Source organism: Alligator sinensis, unplaced genomic scaffold (assembly GCF_000455745.1).
Source record: "Alligator sinensis unplaced genomic scaffold, ASM45574v1 scaffold467_2, whole genome shotgun sequence".
NCBI classification, from domain to species: Eukaryota; Metazoa; Chordata; order Crocodylia; family Alligatoridae; genus Alligator; species Alligator sinensis.
This window is the reverse complement of record NW_005842129.1, coordinates 420,406-428,751: the sequence shown is the minus strand read 5'-3', so window position 1 is coordinate 428,751 and position 8,346 is coordinate 420,406. Positions and strand designations below refer to the sequence as shown.

At 45.8% G+C, this 8,346-nt stretch overlaps 1 protein-coding gene across 5 annotated transcripts in view; it reads left to right on the top strand.

Annotated features, from left to right (window-relative positions):
- Window positions 1–8,346, top strand: part of RBM6 (RNA binding motif protein 6) — a 105,891-nt gene that overhangs the window by 11,109 nt on the left and 86,436 nt on the right. The window contains exon 1 of one of the 5 annotated variants that reach the window (XM_025205772.1): window positions 7,426–7,503. The exons of 3 other annotated variants lie outside the window; for them this stretch is intronic. The gene's annotated coding sequence lies outside the window, so the exon portion shown is untranslated. Of the gene's footprint in view, window positions 1–7,425; window positions 7,504–8,346 lie in introns of those variants that run through there. One more of the 5 variants, XM_025205774.1, reaches the window with a different exon arrangement.

The window sequence follows — 8,346 nt, the reverse complement described above, 5'->3', positions numbered from 1 at the left end:
CGTGGGAACGAATTCTTGAACCCCGCGGAGCCTGATTCACTCCGGGGTCAAGGAACCGAGTTTATTAGAGTCCTCCACCGAGAACTCAAGCGGAGCTGAGCCTGGAAAGCTGACCAGCCTACACCGCGACCACCTTGGGTGTAAGTAAATAATCTTTTCAATCAACCATTACGCCTCCGTGACTGATTCTAGCTCGAGCGTGCCATACCGCACCGCGGTATTTTCCAACCCCATGTACCCAGGCTACCGGCCACAGCCTGTGTACACACAAAGGCGGGCCCCCAGCTCTCCCCGGCTCACACATGGCGACCCAGATGGGATCGGGAGAGAGCTCGCACATGGAGATCCAGGTGGGATGGGGAGTCGGCCCGCACAAGAACTTGGTCTAGAAGTGTGTTTTTTGACCCTTCTCAAACTCTTGGCAAATACTTGCTATTCCACCCTACCACTGGACTTCCTCTAAGAAGCTGTGAATGTATGTGCTGTTTGTTTGTGTTGCTTCACAGTGAAATGAGTTTGTCTAGACACATTTTTAAGTGCATTTCTCCACCAGCTGAACCATGCAAGAACAATTGCTTCAGTCTTCTATACTACCACCATTCCATGTGTCTAGTAGTGAGCTTGCTTACATGTTGCACCTAGCTGTTTAAGGTCAAAATCCATGCAAGGCATTTGCTGATATTGGTCAAATGATCTTTGCTGTTGCTACCATTAAGGTTAAAGTACTTCCCACACCCTGTGGCTCCTTTTGTTCTTCATCCTATTCGTTTTCTGGATTGTGCTCAAGCACTAAAGTGGCAACCATGGGAATTTTAACTTAACTGCTGCTTTCTAAGAGCACTTGTTCCACTGCTGTAATACCCTCTTCTGCCTTTCCTTTGTGCTAGTCAGCTCTAACAATCTGTCAGCTGTGAGAAGCCACATTGCTTTGCCTGTTACCTGAACCCTGCTTAAGGTGGGGTCAGGGTTGAGATGTATAAGAAGAGATGAGAGTTCCACTCTATAATGTGTTTATTGAGAGATAAACACATAGTGTTGACAGGCAACAAGTTGGTTATCTTGCTAAGCAGATGTTCTGCCCAGAGAGGGTTGATCAGGCAGCCCGTGGGCTGTGTGGGTCCGCATATCACCTCAGCGGTTTTGAAAGCATGTCCAGCCACACTTTTACACTCTTACCTTTTCTTAGCTTACCTCCTCTAGTGCCTAAACATGGTTTATTATACTTTCCCCATATCTGTTGTCTTAACTCTGCCTTTACACTCCCAGTCTCACTTCTCTCATGCCCATACAAGGTGTTTTTTGTTGCATCTTTCTCCCCAAAAGACAGAATTAACCTTAGTCATCACAAAGTTTTTAACCTGACGAGCTAGAGCAAATAGTTGATAAGCTCAATTATTCTAATTCAATAGGGCCTTGTTAAGTTTCTGGAACAGAGATGGAGGAGGGTGGAAAGGTGGAAAATGTGAACAGATGCTAACTAGCTTTTTGGCCCATATGCCCACCTATGCAAGTTCTTGTCCCAACTACACACAAACTGTCAGATTTTTCCATCTAAGTTGCTATGAATTCTTTTGTTTGGTGCCCTTAAACTCCTCTCTTTCTTGGTTATCACCACTTGAAAAGCTGTCCTTGAGTGTGAACCTCTTGTGATTTTGGGCTTATGGGTGTTTCATAATCTACACTGGAAGTCTTTTCAAGGGTTTATTTGTGAACTTTACAACCTTCTTGATTAAGACTATGCATAAACATAATGCCTATATAGTACTGTATTTACCTGAATCCAAAATGACTGAATTTAAGACAACCCTCCAATAATTAGATTCTATACATGAAAAGCTTATAAATTTATTATACTTTCCAACTATACAATTTAATTATGGAAGGGTTGTCTTAAATTCATCCCTCCCCTCCCCCTCCACTGCAACAGTGGGGCAGGGGGCGGGGGGGGGGGGGGGGGTGGGAGAGCAGGCAATGGGGGAATCTAGACGCCTTACCCCTTGCCTCTTGCTCCTTGCCTTCTGCTGCCTGTCCCTCCTGCCACTTGCCTCCCCCACTATCTGCCTCCAAAGCCTGCATCCCCTGGCATCTTTCCTTCTGCCCCCGCTTGCTACCTGTCCTCCCCCATTGCCTCTGCTCCCATCCCCACCCAACGCTCCTTACCCTCTGGTTTTGACCTTGCTCCAGCCCAGGGCACAGCAAGTGGTTGCTTCAGCCATACAGCAGCTGTTATGGTGCAGGCAGCTTCAGCCCAATCCCCGACTGGAGCTGCTGTCACTGCTCCTGCTATCAGGCTGAACTGGAACCAAAGCAACCATGTGCTCCATGGCCTGGGCCAGAGTCCTATCAACAGGGATCTGGGTTTTCCGTTTCCCATGAAAAATCAGTGTTTTTTTCGTTTTTCTCTTTTAACTGAGAACTAGGCAGATTTTCCATTTTACTGGAGAAACATACAGATTTTCCACTTTTGCAAAGAGCTCTATGCTGGCTGGCAGAGTGCCAGCCTGCAAGGGGCTGGAGGGAGCAGGAGAAGGGTGGTCAGGCATGGGGACACCACATGTGCTCTCACACATACATATGACCCCCATGCAGCCTGGAGAGCGGCTTCCACAGGTAAGTTGGGGGGGGAGGTGAGGGGGGGAAGGGGACAGGAAAAGGATTGAGGTCTCCATAGGGAGGAAGGGGGTTGGACAGGTCTGGGGCTGCTGCCTAGCTACGTGGTGTGTGGGACTTGGGGCCAGGATGTGCGACCACAGGGCCTAGGCAAGGTGGGGAGCGTTCCCTACTGCTTTGTGCATTCCTGGGGGAGCACATGCCCCCCCAGATCTGGGTGTGGGGCAGGGGTGGGTGCAGGCTCGGGCTTGGGCTCCCTGCCCTGCTACCCTCCCCCGGGGGCCTCCACAGCCCAGTGGGCAGGGCAGAGCAGGGCCAGGTACTCCATGTTGCCATGGCAAGGCATCCTCTGCCCATCCGGCGGCAGCAGCAGGGGCAATAGCACCGAATTGTACCCCTTGCTGCTTCCAGACGGGCAGGGGATGCCTCACCAGGGTGCCACTGGGCTCCCAGCAGCGGCACCAAGTTTCCCCGCCCAGCCCTGCTGGGTCCCGCCCGCTGGGCCATGGAGGGCTGGGAGGAAGGCAGCAGGATGGGGAGCCCTGAGCCTGCAGTGGGCAGCCTGCTCACTCCTCCCCAGGCTACTCTCTGGCAGTGCTGCCTGTTAGTTGGGGAGCCAGGCTCCACTCCCCACTTGGGCTGCAGCAGCTGCTGCCTCCCATAGGTGGCAGCTGGGGCTGGAGGGCAGGGGTTTGTGGACACGGGCCCCTGGCCCCATAGCCCTGGCAGCTGGAGACCCCCTCCGGCATGGCTGGAGGTCAGCAGGGAGCTGTGGGTGGGGAGTGAGGGGCCTGGACCTGCATCCTGGTGAGCTGGGGAGGGGGGAGGAGGGCCAGCTCTGATTATTATCATGGGGAAAAAAACCCCACACAAAACCAAATACCAAGATTTATAGGTACTTAGAATTGATTTTATTATAGTGATTGAGGCACTGGTAGTCTTCAAAATTACTTTTAAATTGTAAATATATCAGTAAAGCATTGTATTCTGTATGTGTATAGTGGTGTTTCATTTTAATTGCCAGTTTGGGGGGTTTTAATAAGAGACTGTGATTTTTATCAGAACTTTTGATTTTTAAACAGAAAACCAGGATCCTTGCCTATCAGAGTGAGAGGGTTAATTGTCAGGGGGCGGGGGAGAAGCTGTAGCTCCAACCCTGCATCAGAGCTGCAGAAGCTGCCTCCCCAACCACTTTGTACTTGAATCCAAGATTAGGGGTTTCCCCCCACTTCCCCCCATGTTAAGTGGGGAAAGAAAACCTAATTTTGCATTCAAGTAAATACGGTATTTTAAGTGTGTGTGTGTGTGTGGTAGATCATTAAAATGGAAATGCTTTGTCTGTCTTGGTTTTGTTTTTGTTTGTTTGGTTTTTGTTATTTTTAATAAAGCTGTGGCTCTAGTGATTTTTAGACTTCTAGTGTTTTCTCCTGTATAATTGGATGTAAATGTCACAGTAATAGACACTGCTATTAGTGATGTTAATCAAATGCATATTAAATTGCTGTTCCATGCCATATTGACAGACCAGTTAAAAATATGAGTGGCTGAGACCGAGCATGAAAGGAGAAGTTTAATTGTTGTACCTATGTAAGCTAATACTTGTATTAATACTTCACCTACATTCATGGGTGGAAGGCAGGGTACATTTGCACCATATAGACTAGTCAAAGTAGAGAGAGAGAGCTTCAGCCTATGAAAGCCTGTGCTTACTTCATCAGATGCTGTGAAAAGACCTGCACAAAGCAGTGGATGCGAGGAAATTTGAATGCAAAAGACAAGGCAGTGGGAGGGGACAGCGCTGACAAGGCAAGCAAACAAGCAGTAAACCCATAGGAACAAAGTAGTCACAAAAAGCTAGTCCAGGTAAGGGGATAAGAAAACAAAGTCCCCGTTTAAACTATGCTTAATGCAGTCCAGCCTGTTGATCGTGTTTATTGTTCTGCAGTTTCCCATTCAAGTCAGTTTTTAGAAGTTTGTTGTCTGAGAACAGCCACCTGCCTGTCAGTGACGGAGAGATTAAAGTGTTCTGACACAGGCCAGCATGCCTTTCTGCAGCTGCTGTCAAATCTGTGTTCATTCATTGTGTCATGTAGGAATCGCACCATCTGTCCAATGTAGACAGCAGAGGGGCACTGTAAGCAAGTGATGGCATATATGACAATGGTGGAGTTGTAAGTGAATGAACTTTGGATGTTATAATCCATGTTATTTGGTCCAGTGATGATGCAGTCTGTATTGATGCTGGGGCACAGAAAGCATCTGGGTCCATTGCAAGGCATCGTGCCTTGGTGAGACTGGAAGTTAGGTGGCCTGTTGCTTGAGAAAGATTGGCGTTGGGAGGCTGTAAGCTAGGATAAGTTTATCCCCCATGACTACTTTGAGACAATTGTAGAATCATAAGAAAAATAGGGCTGGAGGGTACCTCCACAGGTCATTTAGCCCAGCCCCCTGCCTGAGGCAGGATCCAAACCATCCTATACAGTCCACAGTATAAACACAACATAAGACCTACCATCAACCCTAACACAACACAGTTCTCACACCCTCACCTGCCACAGGTAAAGCAGGGGAACCATGGCAGCCAATGTCCTGCTTCTATGAAATGTTGTCAGTACATGCTCAAAAGATCCTGGAGAGAAGGCCATGGACCCCACTACAGAGGAAGGGAAAAACCTCCACAGTCCATACCAATCAGCAGAGATGTGGGTTTTCTGGAAAAAATTTCCAGTGCCCTAAATAGAGTGTGATCTGATGTAGCATATTTATTTGACTTAAACAAAACTAAACAGGTACTGCCATGTTAATTTTATGTCCCAATAGCCACCAGTATTTGAACTGAAATATTTGATTAGGGAAAAAAAATAAGTACAGCACACTTAATGTGGTTTAAATGTTATATTCAAACAAATTTAAAGCTTTATGTGGAAAGACATTTTTATTGTAATACTTGTAATAAAAGACCTACACAATAGCATGGACTTCCCTTACATTGTTTGTTTACATTTAAGGAAAAAAATGAAGACCCTGAAAACTGTTCATACACTAATTTGCAAAGAACTGTGCATGACATGCTGTGGTTGTCCACTCATCTACTTCAACAGAGTTTAACTCTCTTCCACTGAGGTCACTGCAGCACCTCCAGTTTCACTGTCACTATCTGTAGAATCACTTACACAACTTATTAGTTCCATTTCAGCATCAGTTTGAGGCAAATCTGATTCAGAACTACTTGAACCACATGTTCTTTCACTAAAGGGTGGTTTTACCAATGAGTCTGTTGGCATCATCACACTTCATCTTCTTCACTAATTGTGCTCCTGACTGATTCTCCCGAAGCAAGAGATTATGAGAAATAGAAACAAGCTTAGCAGTGGGTTCATTTGTTAGTCTATTCCTCTTTTTTGTCTTTGTTGAGCTGAAAGCCTTCCAGTTCCGTTCACAACATCCCCTTTGGCCAGGACCAGGTCCAGTTCTGTTCACAAGAAGCTGCTGTTGGTGGAATGCTTAGGATCCTTAGAGCAATCCTGGACAAGTCGGGTGTTACAGTATCCCTTCCACCATGTGAGAGGAGACGTATTCTCTGCTGCCCACCAAATGATGTCTTTGCTCCAAAGTTTTTCTTTTGTGCGGCACTCGGCAACGTCTGTCATCATAGCTATTTCATTGATGTTGCGCCATTCTTAGCTACTTCTATAATTGTACTGAGAGCAGTAGATAATTCATCTTCTGATAAATGTTGTCCTCTGGGTTTAGGGTCCAAAAGGTTTGCTGCCAGATGAACTGGATGAGAACAAAACTCAGATCTCTTAGTAAACATTTGTACTACTACTTCTTTTTTGGATAGAGTTGAAGAAGGCAAAAGCCCAGTTAGATTTTCATTCAGTTGTCTGAATATCTCTGGACTATTTGAAAGGCTCGGTGTATCTCCTTCAACTTTCTTGATAGCCACTGAAACTGGTAGTAGCAAATTGAATGCTCCTTGAAGTCGAACTAAGATCACATCATTGTCAAGAATCTGTTTTTGAATGTTCACAGGAATAATCTGGGATACTGTGTCATTTTTTGAAGGACACTGCAAGCAGTTCTTTGCACGCAGCAAACTACGTACAGGCAGTCCTTGGACTTCTGACACAATTGGTTCCTGAAAGCCACATCTTAAGTTAAAATGTTGTAACTCAGAACCGATTTTCCCATAGGAAAAATGTTATCAATGGGGGGTGGTTCCTGAACCAAGGCCTGATACCCTATTTTCACCAAAAATAACCTAGAATTTTGTATTCAATCAATTAGCTATACTCATCTATACATTAATGTATTTATAATGTAAACAGCAATCATATTGATTTGGAAGAACTTGTTTGAAGTGACTTTGCTGGACTTTTTGAAGGGCTCTTGGCTAGAGTCTTCTCAGGAGTCTTGACTGCAGGTTTTTCTGGCGTCTTGTCTGCTTTCTTAAAGAAAGTGTCCAAGGAAGTTTGGACAGATGTTCTCCAGGGAGATGGGTAATGCAGTGAAATTGTTCTCTGGTGTGGCATTGCGTCAGATCAAGTGTTGTGAAGTCGAAACTGATATCAGAAAGTCGAAACAGTGTCAATTTATAAATGTCATAAGTGCCATTTGCTGTAACTCGAAATGTCTTAAATTGAGGACTGCCTGTAAACACTTTGTAGCTGAGCCCCATCTAGTTCCTCCTGGCAGTAAAAGTGCACTTTCCTTCCCCTGCTTCTCTTTCTGTTATTTCTTCAAAGTCTGATTAGCAACATGATGATTGTTGAATACCTTCACAATTGCTTTGCAGTTTGCCAATATTGTCTTTGTTTTATTTGCAGTTATTATTTCCTTTGCCAGAAGATTCAACCCATGAGCAAGACAGCCAAATACTATTAAATTAGGGTACTTTATCTTTAATATTTGCCATGCAGCTTTCATGTTACTTGCATTACCAGTTACAAAGGCTCTAGTTACCCTAGAGGGACCTGCACTTTCAGTCTCTTCACTCAGTAATTTGGCTATATATTCACCTGTATGACTATAAGATTTGGTAGCAGTTGCTTTCAGAATATTGGTTCAAGTGTTGCTAACATAATGTTCAATAAAGGATTTCCTTGTATAGTCCATCCATCTGACATCGGAGTCAGTGATTCTGCTTGACCAATCCTTTGAATAACCATTGTTTGAACTCTGTCACACTTTCTATCTAAGAGAGAATGTGATAAGCAATAACATGATGGTAATTTATATGATGGGCGAATTAGTTTGTAATGTTCCTTCCATTTTTGATTTTCAGTTATGGAAAGAGGTGTACCACTTGCAAATATAGCTTGAGCTAATGTCTCATCTGCTTTTTCTTGATCTTCTTTGACATTTTGTCCACAAAGCTTGATTAAAAAGCTTTCCTGAGTTCTCTGCCCGAGCCTCACACCTCTGGGGGGGAGGGAGGAGGGGCGGGAAGCCCTGCATGATGGAGCCAGCAGCCCAGCCCCACTAGCTGCCATGTGCAGGTCATGGGGGAACTGCGGGGAGCTTCGTCCCTCTCCTTGCTGCCCTGGCCAAGCCCCACAACCTGCACCAATGGCTTCATTGCATGGGGTTTTGGCTGGAGAACCTGGGAATTCCATGCAAGTCCCTTGCAATGGATCTGGTGGACAGCCATGTGCAGTCCTGGGGTTCTCCAGGACTGTACATTGCCTGGGCGCTCCACCTGCCATGGGCTTTGAGCGCCCCAAGGGCCTGCTG